Source organism: Schistocerca gregaria, chromosome 3 (assembly GCF_023897955.1).
Source record: "Schistocerca gregaria isolate iqSchGreg1 chromosome 3, iqSchGreg1.2, whole genome shotgun sequence".
In the NCBI taxonomy this organism is placed as follows: domain Eukaryota; kingdom Metazoa; phylum Arthropoda; class Insecta; order Orthoptera; family Acrididae; genus Schistocerca; species Schistocerca gregaria.
In genome coordinates this window covers 618,092,069-618,117,629 of record NC_064922.1, presented here as the reverse complement: position 1 = coordinate 618,117,629, position 25,561 = coordinate 618,092,069, and the positions used below count along the sequence as shown (strand labels likewise).

At 41.6% G+C, this 25,561-nt stretch overlaps 1 protein-coding gene across 3 annotated transcripts in view; it reads left to right on the top strand.

Annotated features, from left to right (window-relative positions):
• Window positions 1–25,561, top strand: part of LOC126353854 (uncharacterized) — an 830,655-nt gene that overhangs the window by 198,875 nt on the left and 606,219 nt on the right. The window contains exon 3 of one of the 3 annotated variants that reach the window (XM_050003018.1): window positions 11,808–11,873. The exons of 1 other annotated variant lie outside the window; for it this stretch is intronic. The gene's annotated coding sequence lies outside the window, so the exon portion shown is untranslated. Of the gene's footprint in view, window positions 1–11,807; window positions 11,874–25,561 lie in introns of those variants that run through there. One more of the 3 variants, XM_050003020.1, reaches the window with a different exon arrangement.

The window sequence follows — 25,561 nt, the reverse complement described above, 5'->3', positions numbered from 1 at the left end:
TCGACAGATGAAAGACAACTTGAACTGATGAGATACATGTAGATTCTACATGAATTCTGTCAAATAAATTGCTCCCTTTAGTTCAGCATTTATCATAGGTCGCTGCAGCAAGTACCGGTTCCAAGGCATTGCAAAGATGTTCACGCCACTCCCGTTTTCAAGAAGAGGGAAGGGATAGATGCATATACTTGTAGCATTATATAACTCACACATATTATGACCATACTGGTAAACGAAAATTCAAATTTTTCTGTAAGCTGATCGCAGGACGTGTTCCAAAAATGAACAGCTTAGAGGCGAAACTCTCTACGAGTCCCATTCCATCACTTTGCGGGACAATGCTCTGACGCACACTGCGCAAGTCTGACTGATTTGTTCGATCAGTGGAAGTTGCAATTGCTGTGCCACCCACCAAACTCCCCAGACTTCAGCCCTTGTGACTTCAGTTTCAATGAATTCGAAAGTACAGTTCTATGTACTGACTTGGCAGAAAATCCTAAGAAATTTTGGTCTTATGTCAAAGCGGTAGGTGGATCAAAACAAAATGTCCAGACACTCTGTGACCAAAATGGTACTCAAACAGAGGATGACAGACTAAAGGCCGAAATACTAAATGTCTTTTTCCAAAGCTGTTTCACAGAAGAAGACTGCACTGTATTTCCTTCTCTAGATTGTCGCACAGATGACATGATGGTAGATATCGAAATAGACGACAAAGGGATAGAGAAACAATTAAAATCGCTCAAAAGAGGAAAGGCCGCTGGACCCGATGAGATACCAGTTAGATTATACACAGAGTACGCGAAGGAACTTGCCCCCTTCTTGCAGCGGTGTACCGTAGGTCTCTAGAAGAGCGTAGCGTTCCAAAGGATTGGAAAACGGCACATGTCATCCCCGTTTTCAAGAAGGGACGTCGAACAGAAGTGCAGAACTATAGACCTATATCTCTAACGTCGATCAGTTGTAGAATTTTGGAACACGTATTGTGTTCGAGTGTAATGACTTTTCTGGAGACTAGAAATCTACTCTGTAGGAATCAGCATGGGTTTCGAAAAAGACGGTCGTGTGAAACCCAGCTCGCGCTATTCGTCCACGAGACTCAGAGGGCCATAGACACGGGTTCACAGGTAGATGCCGTGTTTCTTGACTTCCGCAAGGCGTTCGATACAGTTCCCCACAGTCGTTTAATGAACAAAGTAAGAGCATATCGACTATCAGACCAATTGTTTGATTGGATTGTAGAGTTCCTAGATAACATAACGCAGCATGTCATTCTCAATGGAGAGAAGTCTTCCGAAGTAAGCGTGATTTCAGGTGTGCCGCAGGGGAGTGTCGTAGGACCGTTGCTATTCACAATATACATAAATGACCTTGTGGATGATATCGGAAGTTCACTGAGGCTTTTTGCGGATGATGCTGTGGTATATCGAGAGGTTGTAACATTGGAAAATTGTACTGAAATGCAGGAGGATCTGCAGCGGATTGACGCATGGTGCAGGGAATGGCAATTGAATCTCAATGTAGACAAGTGTAATGTGCTGCGAATACATAGAAAGATAGATCGCTTATCATTTAGCTACAATATAGCAGGTCAGCAACTGGCAGCAGTTAATTCCATAAATTATCTGGGAGTATGCATTAGGAGTGATTTAAAATGGAATGATCATATAAAGTTGATCGTTGGTAAAGCACATGCCAGACTGAGATTCATTGGAGGAATCTTAAGGAAATGCAATCCAAAAACAAAGGAAGTAGGTTACAGTACGCTTGTTCGCCCACTGCTTGAATACTGTTCGGCAGTGTGGAATCCGTACCAGGTAGGATTGATAGAAGAGATACAGAAGATCCAACGGAGAGCAGCGCGCTTCGTTACAGGATCATTCAGTAATCATGAAAGCGTTACGGAGATGATAGATAAACTCCAGTGGAAGACTCTGCAGGAGGGACGCTCAGTATCTCGGTACGGGCTTTTGTTGAAGTTTCGAGAACATACCTTCACCGAAAAGTCAAGCAGTATATTGCTCCCTCCTATGTATATCTCGCGAAGAGACCATGAAGATAAAATCAGAGAGATTAGAGCCCACACAGTAGCATACCGACAATCCTTCTTTCCACGAGCAATACAAGACTGGAATAGAAGGGAGAACCGATAGAGGTACTTAAGGTACCCTCCGCCACACACTGTCAGATGTCTTGCGAAGTATGGATGTAGATTTAGATGTAGATTCCGAAGGAAGTGCTTCATGGCATTCGCTACAGATCTATTACAGAGATTCGTTGGGCAATAGTCCGCTCCACTCAAACTATCAACACCCCTGGCGCTGCTAAGGGTATCCTACGACTTCTACATCGCTGGCAAATAGTTATACACATTACTGGTGACTAGTGTCAAGGCAGTAAAATTCTGAAACATTTATCCATTGGATCGGTGCGTATGTTCAAAGCGTTTTTCTATAAGGTTAATAAACACAACAGAGACACAAAACAGACTTGAATCGTCAATAATATATTCTCAATCACTATCTACAACAGTCTGCCAACCATGAGGCAACTTTTCGATTCCGAGACTGTAGAAATGACGTGGTTTTGAGGTGAAGAACTTGTCGAGCGATGTTCGGAGCGCATTTTCATCCGGAAAGGAAGTTCTTTGAAGGTTGTTCGACAGAGAGCGATAGAGGTGAAAACCTGAGGGCGCAAGATCAGATGAATAAGGTAGGTGTGAAATGACTTTCCAGCCCAACTACTGTATAGTGCTTTTTGTCAGTCTAGCAGAATGAAGGCGGTTTTATCGTGGAGTACGGTCACTTCACGCAGTCTTAGTGGTAGTTGTTGTTGGACTGTCTCTGCAAGACGTGTCAGTTGTTCACAGTAAATGTCAGCAGTGATGTTTATACCTCGGGGAAGCAATTCGTAGAACGCCACACCGTCGCTGTCCCACCAGATGCGCAACACAATCTTACGTGTACACGCACAGGTTTTGTACTGAGAGTTGCTGCTTTGTTTGGGCTCAACTATTCCTTTCTTTCCGTTATGTTAGCGTAAAGACATCATTTCTCCTCACCATTAACGATACAGGATAGGAATGATCGGTGTTGTTCACAAGCCAATTCATGACAAGCAAGCAGAGATGCACATACCTGTATGTTCACTTGGTGATTTTTGTGATTTTGGCTTAGAGCATGTGGTATTAATATACCCGATTTTTGAACATTCTCCATTGGATGAAAATGTCGCACGATGGTGGTATGATCACAGTTCATCACATTTGGCAGTTCGCGAGTACATTGACGAGGATCATTGTTGTTTAATGCGGTTAGACAATCTTTATCAAATTCCAAAAGTCTTCCTGAACGTGGAGTCACTAATGTCAAGAAGAGCCTTCTTAAAAAGTGAATAGTATTATCTCCATACAAGGCGCAAATGTTTGTGGCTGCCTCCTCTGCTGTCACCCCTCTATTGAACTCAAACGAAAGGATATGTTGGAAGCGTTCCGATTTTTCCGTTTGGCACTCCATTTTCTAGCGTCCACAGCTTTACTCACTATCCACAAATGACAAAATGACAATGCGTCAAAGTGAACAGCAACGGTGAACTACAAATAAAAAATGGCAGTCGATAAATAAACCTATAGCAACCGGAATATGAACAGGCAAAACAAAAACGCTACACGAACTTATTCCGCAACTTAATAGACATATTTTATATAAGTTATAAATAAATACGTGCCACTATTACAGTTCCAATTCTCATGCATGGATTACCCACACATAGATCTTATGAAACTCAGTCTGCTCTTTTCGTTTATCAGTTCCAGAGGGCCGCAAATAACGGCGTCGTAGTTGATGCCGTCTTCTATGACCTGCAGGAAACATTGGACACAGTTCCGCATTGTCGCGGAGAGAAAAAAAAATGGAGGCTTACGGAATATCGTGCTAGCAATGTGAATAGATTCAGGAGTTTCTAATAGATCGAATGCAGCACATTGTTCTTAGCAGGGGCAAATTCCGAAGATGTGAAACTAACTACGAGAGTACGTTAAGAGAAAATTAAAGGCTAAAAAGACATTCACGCACTCGCGGCGTGATACACTGCGTATTAGAAACACAAAAACGGCTACACAATTTCGTCGTGCGCATATTTTCGACCTAAAAAACAGTTATTAAAAAAAACAGCAGTAAAATAAAATGAAATGTCGTGGTTATGGCCTCCCGCCTGGTAGACCTGTAGCCTGGAGCAAGCCTTTTCAGCTGACGCCACGGAGGCGACTTGCGTGTCGTGTCGATGGGGATGATATAATGATGAATACAACACAACACCCACTCTCTAAGCGGAGATAATGTCCGACCCAGCCGGGAACCGAACGCGGGCCCCTTGCATGGCAATCTAACACGCTGCCCAGTCAGCGATCGAGGCGGACAAAAACAGCAGTTAATTGGGAGCTTGAATTATACTCTAAGTGACGGAATGAGATGGAAATCTATAGATCTGATGTACACTATGTGATCAAAAGTATCCGGACACCCCCAAAAAATACATTTTTCATATTAGGTGCATTGTGCTGCCACCTGCTGTCAGGTACTCCTAATCAGTGACCTCAGTAGTCATTAGACATAGTGAGAGAGCAGAATGGGGCGCTCAGCGGAACTCACGGACTTTGAACGTGATCAAGTGATACGTTGTCACTTATGTCATACGTCTTTACGCGAGATTTCCACACTCCTAAACATTCCTAGGTCCACTGTTTTCTATGTGATAGTCAAGTGGAAACGTGAAGGGACAATTACAGCACAACGCCGTACATGCCGACTTCGTGTGTTGAGTGACAGAGACCGCCGGCAGTTGAAGAGGGTCATAATGTCTAATAGGCAGACATCTATCCAGACCATAACACAGGAATTCCAAACTACATCACAATCCACTGCAAGTACTATGCCAGACGGGAGATGTTCGAGCGGCTGCTCATAAGCCACACATCACGCCGGTAAATGCAAACGACGGTCGCCTCGCTTGACGAATCGTGGTACACAATATGGTGATCGGATGGCAGGGTGTGTGTGTATGGTGAATACTCGGTAAATGTCATCTGCCAGCGTTTGTAGTGCCAATAGTAAACTTCGGAGGCGGTGATGTTATGGCGTGGTCGTGTTTTTCATGCACCCCTTGTTGTTTTTCGTGGCACTATCACAGCACAGGCCTACATTGATGTTTTACGCACATTCTTGCTTCCCAATGTTGAAGACCAATTTTGGGATGCCGATTGCATCTTTCAACAAGGTCGTGCACCTGTTCAGAATGTACGGTCTGTCACGGAGTGGTTACACTACAATAACATCCCTGTAACGGACTGGCCTGCACAGAGTTCTGACCTGAATCCTATAGAACACCTTTGGAACCTTTGTAACGCCGCCTTCGTGCCAGTTCTCACCGACCGACATCGATACCTCCCCTCAGTGCAGTAATCCGTGAAAAATGGGCTGCCATTCCGCAAGGAACCTTCCAGCACCTGACTGAACGTATGGCTGCGAGAGCGGAAGCTGTCATCAAGGCTAAGGGTTGGCCAACGCCATATTGAATTGCAGCATTACCGATGGAGGGCGTCACGAACTTTTACGTCTTTTTCTGTCAGGTGTCGGGATACTTTTGATCACATAGTGTATATGTAGAGACAAACAATGATTACAATGTGTGAAAAATTGGGTGACTATTCAAAAGAAAGAACTTCACAGATTGAGAAAGTCAACGACACTTTGGTCCTTTATTGAAGCAGTTATTCGGCTTGTCATTGGTTGATAGCGTGGTTGGATGCCCTCCTGATGGATCGAATAAATTCTGTCTAATTGGCCCCTTAGATAGTAAAAATCTCAAGCTCGTCGAAAGGCTCTGCCCGATATGCTCCAAACGTTCTCAGCTGTGGTGAGATCCGGCGACCTTGCTGGCTAAGGTAGCATTTGGCAAGGACGAAGACAAGCAATAAAAACTCTCGCGTTTTGTGGACGGCCATTTATTGCGAAAATGTAAGCCCAGGATGGCATGCCACGAAGGGCAGCAAAACAGAGCGTAGAAAAATATCGTCAACGTACCGCTGTGCTGAAAAAAGGCCGCGGATGACAACCAAAGGAATCCCGCTATGAAAAGAAATGGCGAATCAAACCAACGGTATTGGCTCAGGTCGTTGGCGGGCGAGAGTCAAATTGGTTTCCCACCTCCCTCCTGGGGAGGAGGAGACACTCTTCGGACTGGAATCTCACTGACTGGAGTAGAATTGTCTTTAGTGTGGAGTCTCACGTCCAACTGAGTCCCGATGATCAGCAAGACATGTCTGGAGACACCATACCAGCCTATCACCAGCCACACACCCGACAACTAGCAGTGGTGGTCTGCGGTGTCGTATCATTTCATTTCATAGCAGGACCCCTCTGTCTGTCATCCGCGATACCTTCACAGCAAGCAGTACAGCGTCGATTGTATTTTACGCCTCGTTTAGTTGCCCTACATCGCAAGCCATCCTGAGATTACATTTGAGCAAAATAATGCCTGCCCTCATACAGGGAGAGGTTTAAGCTTTTGTCTTATTGCTTGAAAAACTCTATCTTGGCCGATAAGGTCGCCAGATCTCTCTCCAAATGAGAATGTTTGGAGCATTATCAGCAGGACCCACCAACCAGCTCGGTATTTTGACGATCTGACGACCCAGTTTGACAAAATTTAGCATGAAATGCCTCAGGAGGACAGCCAACAAATCTATCAATCAGTGACAAGCCGAATAACTGCTTGCATAGGGGCCGTACGTGAACCAAGGTGTTATCGACTTGCTCAGTTTGTGAAGCTCTTTCTCTTGAATCAGTCATCCAATTTCTCTGAAACTGTAATAATTCATTTGTCTTTACATGTACGTCACATCTAACTATTCCGTCACATTGGAATAATAATTCCTTCGTCGTGCGTCTTTTTTTCCGTCCTAGAGTTTATTTTCGACTTCAAAGAAAATGGACATCAAAAAGTGGCAGCTTGAATTAATTGTCGCTGTTAACAAAGAATGGCCAGTAGTTGTGCTGCATAGCGGACGCGACACGTAACTTGCTTAACATTAGAAACATTAGGCTTTCAGATCTTTGTGTAACTTTCAAGTGGAGTGAAACGACCATGCTTAATTAATGCCTTTAACATCACGGGTTTTGTACAGCAGTTGCGGAAAATGTTACTCTTCTTCTTTCATGTCAAGATATCTGCTGCATCATTCGCTAATTGAAGCGTATGAAGAAAATTCTCTGTCGGATGCAACGTACAGAGACTGGTTTCGACGATAAATAAATGTCGTGTGACTAGGGACTCCCGTCGGGTAGACCGTTCTCCAGGTGCAAGTCTTTCGATTTGACGCCACTTCGGCGACTTGCGCGTCGATGGGGATGAAATGATAATGATTTGGACAACACAGCACCCAGTCCCTGAGCGGAGAAAATCTCTGACACAGCCGGGAATTGAACCCGGCCCTTAGGATTGACATTCTGTCACGCTGACCACTCAGCTACCGGGGCCGGGCGTTTCGACCATTCAAAGATTACAATTTTCGGGTGAGTAACAAAATGCGACCTGGTAGATGCGGTGTACTACGAGCCACTAGTGCTGAACGCTACGAAGCACAATTACTCAATTCGAATCTCGCACTTAAACGACAAACGCCCACAATATGCAGAGAGGTATGACAAAATCATCGTGCTTCAAGACAATCCCATATTCTACGTTGCCAAACGAGGGAAAGAAACCTTGAAGGGACTTCTACGGGAAGTCTTACCCCACTCGCAATGTTCACCACAAATCGCCCTCTACCACTTACCATTTACACTCCTGGAAATTGAAATAAGAACACCGTGAACTCATTGTCCCAGGAAGGAGAAACTTTATTGACACATTCCTGGGGTCAGATACATCACATGATCACACTGACAGAACCACAGGCACATAGACACAGGCAACAGAGCATGCACAATGTCGGCACTAGTACAGTGTATATCCACCTTTCGCAGCAATGCAGGCTGCTATTCTCCCATGGAGACGATCGTAGAGATGCTGGATGTAGTCCTGTGGAACGGCTTGCCATGCCATTTCCACCTGGCGCCTCAGTTGGACCAGCGTTCGTGCTGGACGTGCAGACCGCGTGAGACGACGCTTCATCCAGTCCCAAACATGCACAGGGGGGGACAGATCCGGAGATCTTGCTGGCCAGGGTAGTTGACTTACACCTTCTAGAGCACGTTGGGTGGCACGGGATACATGCGGACTTGCATTGTCCTGTTGGAACAGCAAGTTCCCTTGCCGGTCTAGGAATGGTAGAACGATGGGTTCGATGACGGTTTGGATGTACCGTGCACTATTCAGTGTCCCCTCGACGATCACCAGAGGTGTACGGCTAGTGTAGGAGATCGCTCCCCACACCATGATGCCGGATGTTGGCCGTGTGTACCTCGGTCGTATGCAGTCCTGATTGTGGCGCTCACCTGCACGGCGCCAAACACGCATACGACCATCATTGGCACCAAGGCAGAAGCGACTCTCATCGCTGAAGACGACACGTCGTCTCCATTCGTCCCTCCATTCACGCCTGACGCGACACCACTGGAGGCGGGCTGCACGATGTTGGGGCGTGAGCGGAAGACGGCCTAACGGCGTGCGGGACCGTAGCCCAGCTTCATGGAGACGGTTGCGAATGGTCCTCGCCGATACCCCAGGAGCAACAGTGTCCCAAATTTGCTGGGAAGTGGCGGTGCGGTCCCCTACGGCACTGCGTAGGATCCTACGGTCTTGGCGTGCATCCGTGCGTCGCTGCGGTCCGGTCCCAGGTCGACGGGCACGTGCACCTTCCGCCCACCACTGGCGACAACATCGATGTACTGTGGAGACCTCACGCCCCACGTGTTGAGCAATTCGGCGGTACGTCCACCCGGCCTCCCGCATGCCCACTATACGCCCTCGCTCAAAGTCCGTCAACTGCACATACGGTTCACGTCCACGCTGTCGCGGCATGCTACCAGTGTTAAAGACTGCGATGGAGCTCCGTATGACACGGCAAACTGGCTGACACTGACGGCGGCGGTGCACAAGTGCTGCGCAGCTAGCGCCATTCGACGGCCAACACCGCGGTTCCTGGTGTGTCCGCTGTGCCGTGCGTGTGATCATTGCTTGTACAGCCCTCTCGCAGTGTCCGGAGCAAGTATGGTGGGTCTGACACACCGGTGTCAATGTGTTCTTTTTTCCATTTCCAGGAGTGTATTTTGACCCACGCAGAATAGCCGTTCTGAACAACGCTTTACATCTTTTAACGATCTGGAAAACTGTCTTCATGAGTGGATTTTCCCAAAAAAACCCGTTTTTTTGTTGCGGAATCCATTTATTAGTCGCAAAGCGGGAAAAGATAGTAGGTGCCGAAGGACACTTTTTTCAGTAAATCATCTTGTACTAATCTATTAAAGTAAAAATGAGTTTCCTGTGCAACAGTTATTTAAGTACCAAATAGCACCAATCCAGTCACATGCCTGGCAAGTATTTTCAGTGCCTAGCTGCGGAGCTCAGTTTATACGGTGTGTAGAGTTTCGGATTAAACAGCTCGACATGGAGATTTCTAATTCGGCTGTAGGCGAAATTTAGTCTACTTGTTATAGAATACGGCTTCTTAACTGCTTACTGCAGTTACAAACACGTGGAGTGGAAGTACACTTGCTTTTGTTAGTCCACTTTGGAATATGTATTTTACTTTTAAGTATACGTTTTACTACACCACACGACACTTCTCCACGCTTTCCAGTTTACTGCAGTAAACGCCAATTCCAACTGTCTACTTTTTGGTCTACCTCTGCTTCTCTTATCTTCCACTATTAACGTCACACTTCCGTTAGGTTGGTTCCCTTCAGTCATAAGCTTAACATTGCGACACCATTTAGGTCTATTGTTTCGTATCACTTTATCTACTACTTTAAAACTTCGATTCAAAAGTACCAACTTGCCAGTCACCGCACTGGTAAGTACCAACCGTTGTTATTGTCAGTTTAATGTAACATTTAGTAAAGTAATAATGTTACCAGTACGATTAGCAACTTGCTTTGCGGGTTATTTCCGAACTCTTATTCTTTTCTACTATTTACTTTTGGCTAAGGAGTATAACTGAAGAAGAGGGAAGGAATACTGACAATGGACACAAAGGCATGGGGGAATGTAGTGCTTGGTAAGCGAACAGAGTGAACGCTTAAACACGAAACACGTTTTTGCCAGTCGAATAATAGAATCGATTGTACTCTATTGTCTGTGTTATCGTTGGATAATTATACGTGTTTTGCAAAAGACCTGTTATTGCCGCTCACAATGGCTAAAAAGGGGTTGGCAAAAACTATGTTGAGTGGTTTTTACATTGCGAAGAGTAAATCAAACTACATGGCCCCGAAGACCTTTTGAAGTCTCAGACATGTCTGATTCGAACCTGGCCTTAGCACAATTTTTCTTTCGTCGCTCCAGTCTGCATATATACATTGTGAAGAGTACACTGTTAGGTCAGTGCTTTTTTATGTCTTTGTGGTCATTTTCCATGAAGTTAAACAATTATAGCATTGTTCCAGTTTCAGGGAATTATTTTTCTCCGCGGAAATTGTGTAACTAAAACTGCAAGTCTGTTTCGCATTGTTTTGTTTCTCCTTTGATTATCACGATTTACTGTCGCCTTTCCCTTCTTCAACCCCAGCTGATCTTATACTTCTGGCGAGACATAATTTTCAATATTGACTTTCAGAATGTTTTATTCACCTCGTTTACTAGAAAAACATGTAGAGAAATCTTTGAATGTCTGGATATTGTATCTATCCATGTGGAATGAATAACGTACAATCCAGGCAGTTTATGTGGTATAAGTGCTTCACTATAATTTCCGACCTCTATAGCGACTTTCTGTCTACCGTTATCAATTCTAACTTATTTTCTCTCTTTTCTTTTTAGTTACCTATTCATCCTATTCATCATGTTCACCAGTTATTTTGTCTATACAGCATAGTTGACTGCGCCAGTGCTCACATGTGTACTGTTTCGTCATTAAGTTCTTATGCCTTCAATATTTGAGTATAAGGATTGTGAGGTTTATTTATTCATAGCTTCTTTCTGCGTTTCAATATGGTTTTGTGTTGCGTTCTCATATATAGTCGGAAAATACAATCCTTGTACTGCTGAAAACTGTAGCTGATGGTGTGTGAACTTTTGTTTTCTCTTCAGTTGTCTGAGAATGGCCGAGAAAGGCGAACGCCGATTCACAACCAATTATAAAATAAATGTTATTGTGGAAAATCAGTTTTGTGTGTTGAAGTTTTTCATATGTTTATGTTTCTCCAAGTACCGACGGAGAAGTCCATAAATATTAAATAGCTCTGTAAAATTAAACATATACGATGATGTGCATTCTATAGATTGTTAGAAATTCTTTCCTTGAATTTTTCTTAGCTGTCTGAGCTTATTTTTTGTTTTTTCCTGGTACCTTTGTGTAGTAATTGTCACATCTGTGTCTGTGTAATCTCCATTCTCCAAGATGCTGAACGTGTTGCTTAATTTAATAGAGTTCAGTTACTGTTCAATAAATTCTCGTAATATAAAATTATTATTTCCTGCTTGGTGATTCGATTTACACCGATTTTTGTTGTGAATCGTACTAGTCTGTGGTCACCATAAACCCTAAAGTAATTTAAAACATTTTCGTCGTACAGTTTCTTTATTGTTTCATAAAATGTCGTCAGTTTTATTTTCACTTGCATTTGCTTCTTGCTAAAATATTGTTGCAGGATTTGCTGTCGTATATCATTTTCCGCTGCGACTCTTCGCCGGTCATCTACCTCCCCCAGCAGAGTGTGAGTATTTGATACTAGAACCTGAATGATTTCAGTAAGATTTAGTTCGTTTGGTTTCCAAATAAATCTTGCCTTTCTGTCTGAGACTCATACAAATTCTGCAAAATTGTTTTTAATTTTGTTGTGTACTGACATACACTTGAATTTTCTTTCTACTCTGTTCCTCTGTAGTAAAACATACGTTCTGATTTTAATTCTATGAGTACATGGTCTTCATTTTTCACCGTACTTTACTTAATTACATTTTAAAGTGTTAAAATATTCAGCTAACCTATCTTTGTACCCCTACAGTTCTGGAATTTATTAAGTGTAAAAAAACCAAGAGTAAGTGGATCACGGAAGAGAGAGACCCATCGTGCTCTAGGAACGAAATTTGGAAAAGTTGAGGAAGCGAAGGCTGTTGCATTCTAGGTTCAAAAGGGAACACGCAAATGACGACAGGCAAAAATTATTGGAGATTCGTGCGTCTGTAAAAAGATCGACGCGCGAAGCGTACAACTGTCTTGCTGAAAACCCGAGAAAATTCTGGTCTTAACGTACAGCCGCTAAGCGGGTCTAAGGTTCCTACCCAGTCACTCGTTGACCAGTCTAGAATATAGCAAAACAAAAGCCGAAGTTTTAAATTTCACGTTAAAGAAACCGTTCACGCAGGAGAGTCGTACAAACCTACCCTCGTTTGACCGTAGCACAGACTCCTGTATAGAGGACATAGTAATACACATCCCTGGCGTAGGAAAAAAAACCTGAAAGAGCTGAAAACATGAAGTGGCCAGGTTCGGAATGGAATCCCAATTCGGTTTTACAAAAAGTACGCTACGGCACTGGCGTGCTTAGCTTATATTTATCGCGAATCTTTCGTGCAAAGTCTTAAACGACTGAAAAAAAGAAACAGAGGTAACTCCTGTATATAAGAAGGATAAAAGAACGGACCCCCAAATTCCGGACCAATATCCTTGACAGCGCTTTGCTGCAGAATTCTTGAACACATTCTTACTTCGAATATGATGAATTTCCTTGAGACGGAAACTCTTCTGTCCACGAATCAGCTCGGTTTTTAGAAAGCATCGGTCGTGTAAAACTCATGTTGCACTTATCTCACGCGATATCTTGAGAACAATGTTCTAGATTTCCAAAAAGCATTTTACATGGTGTCCTGCTGCAGACTGTTAACAATGGTGCGAGCATACGGAATAGGTTCCCAATGTGTGAATGGCTCGAACACTTCTTAATCAACAGAACCCAGTACATTGTCCCCGATGGCGAGTGTTCATCAGAGACAAGGATATCGCTGGGAATGCCCATGGTAATTGCGATAGTAATGCTGTTATTTTCTATTTACGTAAATGATCTGGCAGACCCGGTGGGTAGCAATCTGCTGTTGTTTGCTGATGATGCTGTGGTGTACGCGAAGATGTTGTCGTTGAGTGACTGTAGGTGGATAAAAGATGACCTAGAGAAAGTTTCTAGTTGGTGTGACGAATGGCAGCTGACTCTAAACATAGAAAAATGTAAATTAATCCAGATGAACAGGAAAAACTAAATCATAATGTTCGAATATAGCATTAGTAGTGCTTTGCTTGACGCAGTCACGTCGTTTGAATGTCAGCGTAACGTTGCAAAACGATATGAAATGGAATGAGCATGTGAGGATTGTTGTAGATAAGGCGAATGGTCGACCTCAGTTTATTGAGAGACTTTTAGGAAAGTGTGGTTCATCTATAAAGGAGACAGCTTATATCACACTAATGTGACCCATTCTGGAGCACTGTTCTAGTGTGTGGGATACCCCACCAGTCGTTTAAAGAAGGGAAAGACGACCCTTCTTTTTTTTCTTTTTTCGAGGGACGCTATTGAGAAAATTTAGAGAATCGACATTTTAAGGTGATTACAGAAAAATAGTTCAAATGGCTCGTTCCACTGTTGGACGTAACATCTTAACTTAGAACTGCTTAAACCTAACTAACTTAAGGACATCACACACATCCATGCCCGAGGCAGAATTCGAACCTGCGACCGTAGCGGTCGCGCGGTTCCAGACTGAAGCGCCTAGAACCGCTCGACCACTGCGGCCGACGACGATTGCAGCCCGTCGGTACCTTAAGGTGGTCACCTTGTGGATACTAACAGCGTACGGCGCGAACAGCTGGACTGGGAATTCGGCTTAGCGCGGATTCTTCCCTTAAACTTCATTAAATTATAATTAAGGCTTCTCCTCCAAGTTTTTAGTAGAATCCCCTTTTGTACGTCATACATACCAATAATAACTGCCCCGTAAAGTTATTTATGTGGAATCATTTCCAATAAACTCATTTTGATGTTCAGTAAACTATCTTCCGATCCTACGCTTTTTAACAAGGATTGTGAATGACTTCCGGTTTATACTGAAAAGTGACAGCAGACAATTTATGATTCGGCGAGTAGTCTGAATTCGTTCATTGTCCGTAAAGGGCAAGTGGTCGGAGACAAAAAGTAGCTCTCCACGGCTGACTATCTTTGGTTGGACACATTGACCTCCAGATATCCTTGTGGGTCTATAGAGCTGACGCTCTTAGGGAAAGTACTTTCTCATACAAGTATGATACCTGATGCTTTAACCCTACCATTTAGAAATGGTCCAACTCTCTCTTCATGGACGAATACCTTCCATGGTGAACGTTTCACTGGAGGGAGGGCCCTGTTTAATCTCACGAACCCTGCATGTTTGGCATGCTCCTGTAAGCCATTCTGCTGCTTGCAGTCCACTTTCCCAACTGAAAGCAGACTGATATGAAAAGTAACATCCGCGTCATGTGGAGTTCATAGACACCATCATTTAGCATTATACATGGCACATTGGTATACCCATCTTATTCGTCATCAGGGTAATCTCTCTCTCTACTTGCGTTTGTTACTTACGGAATGTCAAACAAACACATGGTTCTCATTCGTTTAGAAGAATACAAATCATTTGTCTGGGACTTCTTTTTCCTGATTTATTTGGAAAAGTTTCATCGCGAATCAAGACATATTTTACAATTCATTGCGTGTTTGGACTTTGGCTTGATGTACGGAAAACTTTGTACTATTTCATTTTTACGTGATGCCTGTACTCACTTACCGGTTCACCAATATTACATTATCTTCAGTTTTTGCTCCACCAGCTCTACTTATTCCAAGTGCCCAAAGATGGCTCAGTAAAAATTAATCTTGTATTTGTCCTAAATTCACACTCAATATCTTATAATAACCGAGTTTCCATGGAGACTCATACCTTTATTTAAGTAAATAATCTTTCAACTCTGCTGATTCGCAAATGCACAGTCATTACTATTTACCTGTTTTGTCGTATACTTTACTCGTCATTAATACGATCTGCATTCTGCAGTTCTTCAATTCGTTAATAAGTTATGTTAACTGAGAAATCTTCTTTTTCGTCAAGTGCATTTGTCTTGAAAGAACGACAGATTTTTCTAAACACATTTTGTTGTTAGCACACTCGCTGCTAACGTTTCTAAAATATCTCTCAACTGCTTTTTAACTACAGCGTCCTCAGAGCAAAATCAACCTACTGTACAGATATAATTAATACAAATTACTGACGTGACAGACTCTTGAACTTAAAACAACAAAAAAACTGTTTCTGACCGTTTTGCTCAAGATTCATGTGGTTCTTTGGAATGCTGAAACAATGGTAACATCATAATTATTTTCTCTTCTGAATAAATCTAAAGAATCATTCTGAAATCGATTTTAATTTTCCATTCGAGCTGTGAAGATTTTTTTTATCAAACGAACAGTTACATTATGGTCAGATAGTTTTCCTCCATTCGCCTTTTCTAAAAAAGAATTTAAGAATTTATATTCCACTATATTCTTTTCTAGCCAACTTGAGACTTAACATTCTTTGTGCATTCATTCATTCCACAATGCCACACGTTCCGTACCAGTTCCTTCATACAGATGGTATAGCTATAATCCCACTACACAAATGTTACCTCCTACTTTCACATTTATCCGCAAGTTTATAGTTCGTACTCATTTCACACTTCATTTCCGACTTGCGTCTCTGATAACTTCATTCTGCATCGTTTTTCGTCGCTCTCCATCGTCTATATAATATTTTATTCCCTTTCTATTAGCTGGTGTCATTTCCCCTTTATTTTCTTCCATGTTTGCCGGCCTCAGTGCGCGAGCGGTTCTAGGCGCTACAGTCTGGAACCGCGCGACCGCTACGGTCTCAGGTTCGAATCCTGCCTCGGGCATGGATGTGTGTGATGTCCTTAGATTAGTTAGGTTTAAGTAGCTCTAAGTTCTAGGGGACTGATGACCTCAGAAGTTAAGTCCCATAGTCCTCAGAGCCATTTTTCTTCCATGTTTCTAGTTTTTGTTAAAATGTAAATGAGTTTTTGTCCCCGTAACTGTACGTTTTTACGTACTTTTTATTTAGTGCGCTCTTTCCAGTTCTCCGTGCAACCTGCATCTAGACAATCGCCTGCCCATATGTCTAGTTTCCAAATTCAGATTGTGTCTACTTCATTATTTCAGTGTTCAAAATTACGGACAGTCTCTTTGGAAATTTCGTACGTGTTTATTACCCTCACTTGACACATTTTCTTGGCTATCTGAAGGTTCCTTTCTCAGTGTGGACTAAACAGAACCAGATGGACCGACTAATGCTGTTAGATTAGTCGTATCGTCCCTGGTCATCTCCTAAGGCCCCTCATTTCGTTTGACTGTTGTGATGGTGTCATTTATCAAGCGTGATGCGGCTGTTTTATTCAACGAATTTTGGTCTCATGCTTCGCGAAGTACACCTGTGATGAAATTATGTCCGTCTTCAGTCCTAACCGCATACTCAGCCAGGTCACTTTACTCCACATATTTTAAAACTCGATCAGTACAATTCTTCTGCCACACTAAAAGAGTGACGTGATACAACAATCCAATTACTGATGTCTCTTTACGTCTTCGGTATATATTGATCCACTGGAGAGCTGCATTGTACTTATTTCTTCCTGCAAGAACTTTTGCAACGATTCCGATGCACAACAATACTTCTTATGCAAGCGGCCCGTAGTAAAATTGCTTGCTTATGAAATATCGTCTCAGTCATTGAGTAAAACAGAAGTGTTTTGAGGCGTTCCCCAAGGTAGTGTTGTAGGCCCTTTGCTGTTCCTTATCTATATAAACGATTTGGGAGACAATCTGAGCAGCTGTCATCGGTAGTTTGCAGATGACGCTGTCGTTTATCGACTAAGATCAGAAGATCAAAACAAACTGCAAAACGATTTAGAAGAAATATCTGAATGGTGCGAAAAGTGGCAGTTGACCCTAAATAACGAAAAGTGTGAGGTCATCCACATGAGTACTGAAAATAACTCGTTAAACTTCGATTTCACTATGAATCAGTCTAATCTAAAAGCTGTAAATTCAACTAAATACCTAGCTATTACAATTACGAACAACTTAAATTGGAAAGGACACATAGAAAATGTTGTGGGGAAGGCTAACCAAATGCAGCGTTTTATTGGCAGACGTACTAAGGAGACTGCCTACACTACGCTTGTCCGTCCTCTTTTAAAATACTGCTGCGCGGTGTGGGATCCATACCAGGTAAGACTGACGCAGTGCATCGAAAAAGTTCAAAAAAAAGGCAGCACGCCGCCGTCTACAAACGCCGACGCCGCAGCACACCAACGCCGACGCAGCCGTCCACAAAAGCCGACGCCGTCGTCCACCTACGCCGACGCCGCCGTCCATCTACGCTGACGCCGCCGTACACCGGTGCCGACGCCGCCTTCCATCGACGCCGCGTGAGCTTCTACTGACCTTTGATTGTTTGTGAAGTGTGGGGGGCTGTGGAAATAAGCGAGTGTACTTCTAATGATAACTAAATTAAAGACAAAACAAAACACAATGGAAAAAGAACATCAATCCGTAGAGTCTGTTGAAGCTATGGGAATTGAAAAACAGGGGCCAGATTTAAGCGAATTAATGAGATTTATCAAAGCGCAGTTTGAATCACAGAACACAAAACAGGACGAACTGAAGGCAGAATTAAACTCTAAGTTAGATTTGCAAAACACAAAACTAGAGGCTCATGTTAGTATCCTAAGTAATCAGATGCAAGAATAGAAAAAAGAATTGAAAAAAGAATTGTCCGATTCCCTGAGTGAACAGACAAGTATTTTATTTAAGGATTTAGAACAAAAGAATGAAACTAATCTAAAAGGTTTAGTTCAAAAATTAGAATATGATGTAGACTGTAAATGTAGTAATTTGGAAACACAATTTAACGAAAAGTACGACTCTTTGAAAAATGTATGCAATGTTACATTTGAGGTGGTCGAACGAGAATTAACTACGCTAAAAACCAATGTCTAGAAACAAGAGAAGTTGCTCCCCCTAGCACAGGCGCAAATTTCAGGGGTCAAATCACGGGTGGAAAGCGTAGAACAGAACTTCAAAGAAAAGTTAATGACTGCAGAGCTTATAAATTTGAATGGATTAGAAGAACAAGTGGAAGAATTAATAGGACGAAGGGTTGAAGAGAAACTAAGTGTTGATATATCGTCGCCTATAGTAACTTGCGATTTAGATAACACCAAGAAAGACTTAGAAACGTTGAGGAAAGAATTCAAGCTTTAGCAGGAGAAACTAGAGAAAGGCAGAGTTTCCCAAAATATTACATTAAATAAGGACATGATAACTGATTTGCAATGGGGATCAAATTCAGGCTTGTCGAGACAGTTTCCTAAATTCAAACGAGATGGGGAGGTACACCCCACTCATTTCTTAAAACGGTTTAGCCAAGCCATACCTAAAAGTTGGGAGGATGCTAAGAAAATAGAGATTCCGGTAGGTTATTTGGAGGGTGAAGCTTCAGAACGGGGCACAGATATTGAAAACTTCACATTCTGGGAAGATTTTCAGAGAAAGTTTAAGCAAAAATATTGCTCTTCAAGTGCACAAGAGAAGTGGGATTTGTGGGATCCTAAATAATATAGTAATGCGCGGAGTACAATGCGCAAGTATTTTGACTGGCATTTGACAAGGGCGAAATATTTAGTAGATCCTATGACGGGACATGAAAAGGGAATGTATAATGTTGAGGATGTAAAACGATATGTACAACACCCCCAGGGACGGTACATTCTGTGACGTCCGCCGGTTCCCCAGTTGTATTCGGTGTTACTTCCACATAAGTTTTCCTACACTGAACTCCCTTCAAATCTTCGACTATCCTGTAATCTATTTATAGTCCTTAAGCTATCCTATCATATTAGTACTAAAAGAGACCAATTATGACTACACGATTATGACTAATTTAAAGAGTCATAATAAACAGTAACCTCTAAGCATGAGATAAAACTAACAGGGTAACATTCTAACAGGAGGTATAATATGATGGTACTGTTTAGGAAAAATGATACCTAGATGAAATAAACTGAACATGTGTATGAAATATAAAGTGAAGTGTCTTACTGAATAACTATTTGATTATAGTGTATATAATTTCTATTTTTATAGAATGTTTTATATTTTTTGCAAAGTGTGATGTGATTGGGGAGGGTTTATATCTAATTTAGAAAGGGGTGGATAGCATAGGCACAGACACGACCTACACACCACGCCCTTCATACAACCCTCGCAAACAAGTGTGACTGGTTCTTCATCATTTGTCGTTCCATAGGAGTTGCTAAGATCTTTTCTTCGGGGGCTTCAAAGGTGACGTTCGGCAGGAGACGCCGAACATCATACCTCCTCCGGTTTCTCACTTAAGTACCGGCGAAGTGGGGATCTGGGGAAGGAGGTGGGAAGGGTTTCCTCTCTTTGAGGCTGTCTTCTTTCTTTCTTCGATCTTAGCAACCCATTCTTTTATTTCCTTTCTTACTTCTCTTAAGTGTACCAGTCTATCTTTCCCTCTGTCCACATTCCCATACTTCTATCGCTGAAGTCCTCCTCTTTTCCGTGATTTCTAAAAAAATTCAACTAAGAACCTTAGTGGGCCGAAGAATCAGGACGCAAGATCACACTTCCACACTCAAACAATTAAATACAAAGACGCAGACAAGTAATAACACAGGGAGATGTAACAACCGTCACAGATAAGGGGGGAGGTAGTGCTCAGGAAGTGCTCGAGCACATGTGCTAAGTAATGACGGTTGCACATCTCAAGTGAAATGGTATAGTAAGCTTAAGCTAAAGGAACAAGGGGGGTCGAAGTGTACATCCACCTGTGTTCATAGCTGTAGTAGTACAAAGTAATATGAATGGAGATAAAAAGAAATAGGTATTAAGCCGGAGGTATCGAGTCATTTAAGTTTCTGATGAATAGTAGGATTGTGCAGACCGAGTAGCCCGAAGAAAAGAAATAAAGTTACAACCATGGATGAAACATATTTAGTTATTAAGGCTGTATAAGTGAGCTGTAAGCAAAGAACAAGCGAAGAATTTAAGCAGGTAGGCTGAAGGACTCAGGAGGAGGAAGAGAGGTAAATAGAAATTTTAAATAAAATAGATAAAATAGTGTGCAGAGGAGTACGAAAGAGGCAAGACTATGAATCATTGTTAGAGAAGATAGGGAGAGCGCATCCGATACAGATGAAACGAGAGAAAGAGAGGCAGGTAGGCAGACCCAGAGGAGGCTGGGGCACCAAAAAGGGGACTGACCTGTACCATAGTTTAGTATAAATGGAAGGGGCATACCTACACAAGGATGAGGAAGAAGATGTTTCCAATGTATCAGCCCTTACGTAGATTGGAAACCAAAGGGAAAGGGTGGTATAGTGACCTGAGATTGTTGTGGAAAGTTTCTCCAGGTAAATTTTAATTCTAAAATTTTTAAATAGAAAAGACGAGTCCTGCTCGAGGAGTTAGAATAAAGAGAAAACCTCCAGTACAACAAATTTTTTTCACACCCGGAAAACCGGTGGTTATCATTGTAACAGCTTCCAAAAAAGAAAGTGAAGACTCGACTCAGAATAACGCCTGAACTTTGGAACTGGCTAAGGGGAGGGATTTATTTTGGCTCAATCCTGGAAGCAAGAGTAGATAAATCTATTGGAAATAGCTAATACTTGTTGTACTATTAGTTTATCATACCACTATGTCTATGAAAGATATTACCAACAGCTTAATGAAATACTGGAGATGGAAGAGAGTTTCTGTACCTAATGTTTTTATGTAGTACAAAGTAACAAGATAAGTGTTAAGAAAAAAAATTATTAAAATATGTGTTGTGTGCAAAATAACGAGTGTTCGAGCTAAGGGGACGAATATGTAATGCCCCCACAATTTTAGGAAAGCCTGCAGACACCTGTGTTCCAGCCGTTTCGAACGCGCGTTATTTTAAAGCAGGGCGTAAGGATGAGCATGGGATACTGCATCCATTTATTGTTTGTGCAGGCGAAACTGGAAGGGAGATAATTCGTCGGTGCTGGCAAGTGTTCAGCGTGACCAGCCAAAAATAATTAAATACGGCCCGGAAGCTCCGTGGCCGGCTGCAAAGAGTAATGTAGCTTTGTATTGTTGAAAAACAAATAGAGTGACTCGAAATAGTGACTGTTTATTAGACGATTAACTGCTGTTGAGCGTACGTGGACAGGACGTCGATAGTCAGCCACGACAAAAGCTTATGTATTAATTGTGTTTAAAAACGTGTAATTAACTGATTCTCGGTGCCCGGTAATGTGTGGGCTTACGTCATAAAGTTTAGTTTTTTTTGTACAAAGTGGAAATAAATATGTTCTGGTGCATTGAATGATATTCCAAGAGTAGCGTATTTTTAAATAAGAAGAGAGAGAGCGAGAGAGTAAAAATTTCCCCTTCCTAGAAGTGAAATCTTCGGAGAAGCGTCCGGTGCTAGCAGAAGACATCGGCGCTGCAAGAAAGCAGAACCAGCATTCTTCAGCACGTAAGTACACGAAAACGCTTAACATTGCACCGGGCCACCGCAAGTGCCCTGTGATTAACAAGTGATCTGCAAAAGAAGAATTAGGGGCACACAAACCGTTTTCCCTCAGAAAACGTTCTTTACAGCGAACTGAAAGGGCACGTCCTGTTTGACCAGTATAATAGGCACCGCAAGTGCCACATGAAATCTTGTAGACGCCAGAATTCTGCAGAGGGCTAGCAGTTGACTTTAAATTATGGATGACAATTTTTATCAATTTTGTTGTTGTAGAAAAGACAGTATTACATTTGTATTTAATCCGAAGCAAGCTTCGAATCTGGTACGACACTGGGCCTAAAAGTGGAATTGAGAAGAATTTTTTCTCCGATTCTTCTGGGACGCTGATGAAAGAACCAAGTCTAGTACCCTTCTTGCCAATCTTCTTTCTGAGGATATCATCTACCAACCGAGCTTCGTAACCATTACTGACCGCCACAGTTTTAATAAGATTAATCTCATTATTAATATTTTCTTTCGAGAGGGGAATGGAAAGAGCTCTGTGAATAGCCGAGAAAAAGAAAGCATTTTTGTGAGAGGCTGGATGAGTAGAAGAAGCTGGAACCGTTTGATCAGTTTGAGTCTCTTTACGGAAAATGTTGAAGGAAATTCTGTTTTCAGTTAATGACAACGTAAGATCGAGGAAATTTAATTGACGATTTTGGTTTTCTTGTTCACAAGTGAACATATTACCATGAAGTTCATTAAACAAATTGAAAATGTGGTTGATCCCGTCAGGAGTACCTTTGTAGACTACTAATATATCGTCAACGTATCTACAGTAGGACAAAATGCCCAGATCTGTAGCTGCAAATAACGTAAAGAATTTCACCTCTAACGAATTGATAAAAATATCGGCCGGCAAGAATTCCGGCTAGCGGGTTCCTCATGGCTAGGCCGTCATTTTGTTGGAACAGTTGCCCATTGAACTGAAAGTAATTGTACTTAACTACAACGGTGATCAAATTCATGAAATCTGTAATTTCTTCATCACAGTTATTTTTCTTAAACCTACGAAGATTTTCCTCCACAATCTTAAGGGTTTCTTGCACGGGAACATTGGTGTAAAGGTTTTTTATGTCTAACGAAAACAATCTAGTAACCTGGTCACAGTCTGTATCCTTTACCTTGCGTACTACAGCAGCACTATTTAAGACAGAATAGCAATGAGTGAAGACAAAAGACTTATTCAGCCGATCATGTAAAAGTCTAGCAAGTTCATGATAAGCACTGTTCTGACTGTTCGAAATCGGACGAATGGGATGACCAAGCTTATATATCTTAAATTACGCTCTTAATTTGGCAGGTTGTGGATTAATATCAATAAGTGACTTTTTGTGAAATGGCTTAAGCAAGAAATTGGTGTTGTTAACAGCTGATCTGATTTCTTTCTGGAGGGAGGGAGAAGAATCGACTTGCAGTTCAGAAATACAATTTTCTTCGAAATATATTCTTCATTATATGCAATTACTAGTGAAGAGCTCTTATCAGCTTTCGTTATAAGAGCATCATTATCTTTAAGTTTCTTATTAGTATTTCTAATCAAGGCCTTGTCATTACATGAGGCATTAGGGGAAGCAGCATGACATTTACTAAAAATATTTGTTACATCATAAGCAATCTTAGTTTGCACAGCACTATCCATTTTATATGGAATCTAAACCAGTTTTCAGGCCTACAAGGACATTCTGCACGACCTGTTTGTCAAATCTGGATTAACATTATACTTAAGTCCTTTTTCTAACAGACTAGTTTCTGCTTCTGTAAAATTAATATTAGTCTTACTTAAAACTCTGTGGTAAACGACATAGTCACTTTTTTTAAATTTTTCGGGAGATCTCTCAGGTGGAAAAAGGCAGAAAAGCTTACTGATTTTATTTTCCAGCCTGTACATAACACCTTGTTTATAATTCTCTAAAAAGTCATTAATTTGTGACCATACAACATCGCTATTAACATTAAACGAAACATGGTACAATTTTGTAATTTCAAGATACAGATCGTAAGCCTCTGCATTAAGAGCGTCTTTTTTGGCATAAAGCCATTTTATGTTATCACGTCGACTGCTTAACAGTGCGTGCTCACACATGACTGGTCGAATGCACGCCTGTTGTTCACAGTTGCCAGTTCAAGCCGCAACCGTAGTTACTGTGCTGATGTCGCTTACAAGTCAGGTATAGTATTAGTCTCGGAATGTTGTATGTTGACGGTCCAAATCAAAGAGTTGGCAAGGAAAGGGCAACAGATTTATTTGAAATATGTTGACAAAGTTTAACTCATCAGCATTGGAGTTTGTTTATAAAACCCCAATACGACAAATTATTGAACACTGTTCGCCGACCAGGGACCTATATCAAGCCGTATTAACGGAAGAGATAGAGGAGATTCATAGGAAAATATGTGCTTCATCACGGGTTTCTGTGATCAATGCGAAATGATTAGAATTTAAACTGAGAACACACGTTCTTGATCTAAAACAACTCAACTCAGCCGGATTAGCCGTTCGAATCACTGCAAATCTACGGGAGACACATGTCTGTCAGTTAATATATTTTGCGTATTTTGATTCAGTAATCTTCTGTGGGATAATTTTCCGTGCAACTCGAGTTTGAGAAAGGATGTTTTCATTGCTCAAAACCGTGCTGTAAAAATAATATATAGTACAGACCCACGAGCTACTTGTAGATTTCTGTTTAAGGAGTTGGCCATTTTCACTATTGCTTCACGATATGTTTATTCCCTCATCAAGTTTGTCGTAAATAAAACCACTACAGTTCAAAATAACAATAATGTACATAATTACAAAATGATATTCATTACACATTAAGGTTGGCTTTAACACAAAAAGAGTGCACAACCTTCTTCTAACATTTATCTAAATTATATAAAATGTCTATCAGACAGCAAAATTAAATCTGGATACAAACTGGGAAGATTCTGCTTGACAATTGCTTATATTCCATAGAAGAATTTATATTTATACACTAGGCGAAATGTAGTGAGTAGGAAAGCCTACTTTACATGTGAAAACAGAATTTCTAAAGGTCAGCATGTTGCAATATCTACATAGGAATGAAAATGACGCATTTGCATCATTACGATTAATCGTACGAACGATCAACGGAACATAAACTAACCAACCAACCAACGTCTCAGAAAGCAAATTTTTCAAAATACAAAAAAAAGAAAAAACCTGTTTTAATAGACAACGGGTTTAAGCATAGTGTCGTGGTTGTTTCCACGTAGCAATTGACCCCAGGATGAAATAAAATACCCTGTTACAACATATTTTAGCCATCAACTGTGGTCAGTAATCGAGCTTGAATGTAGTGGAGATGATGACGTTGATGAAGCAAGTAGCGTTCTGTTTGCAGTGGAAGGATTGTGTTATGCTAGTTTATATTGTTCATATTCATTATAGCAATAAAAGTGTGTGTTGTGAGCATACAGTTTATTCATAATGTACCCGAAATGCAACCATAAGCAAAATACAGCGAAGCATTCGTATTGCAGAATTTTGTTTGCATCGCCTGGTTTCTTCTTTTAATTGGAACAGGTACACTATACCTTTGCTTATAAGGGCATGGGCCTTCTCTATCTCAACACTCTTGTAAAGAGCACTTCCGTTGATGGCACATGATGGCCTGTTATACCAAACGATGTCTACGGATATAAAGATCAGTTACTTCCGGTAAACGAAGCTTGAAAAAATACGGACATGACTACTTTTCTAACTCACCGATTCAGTTACTAGAGC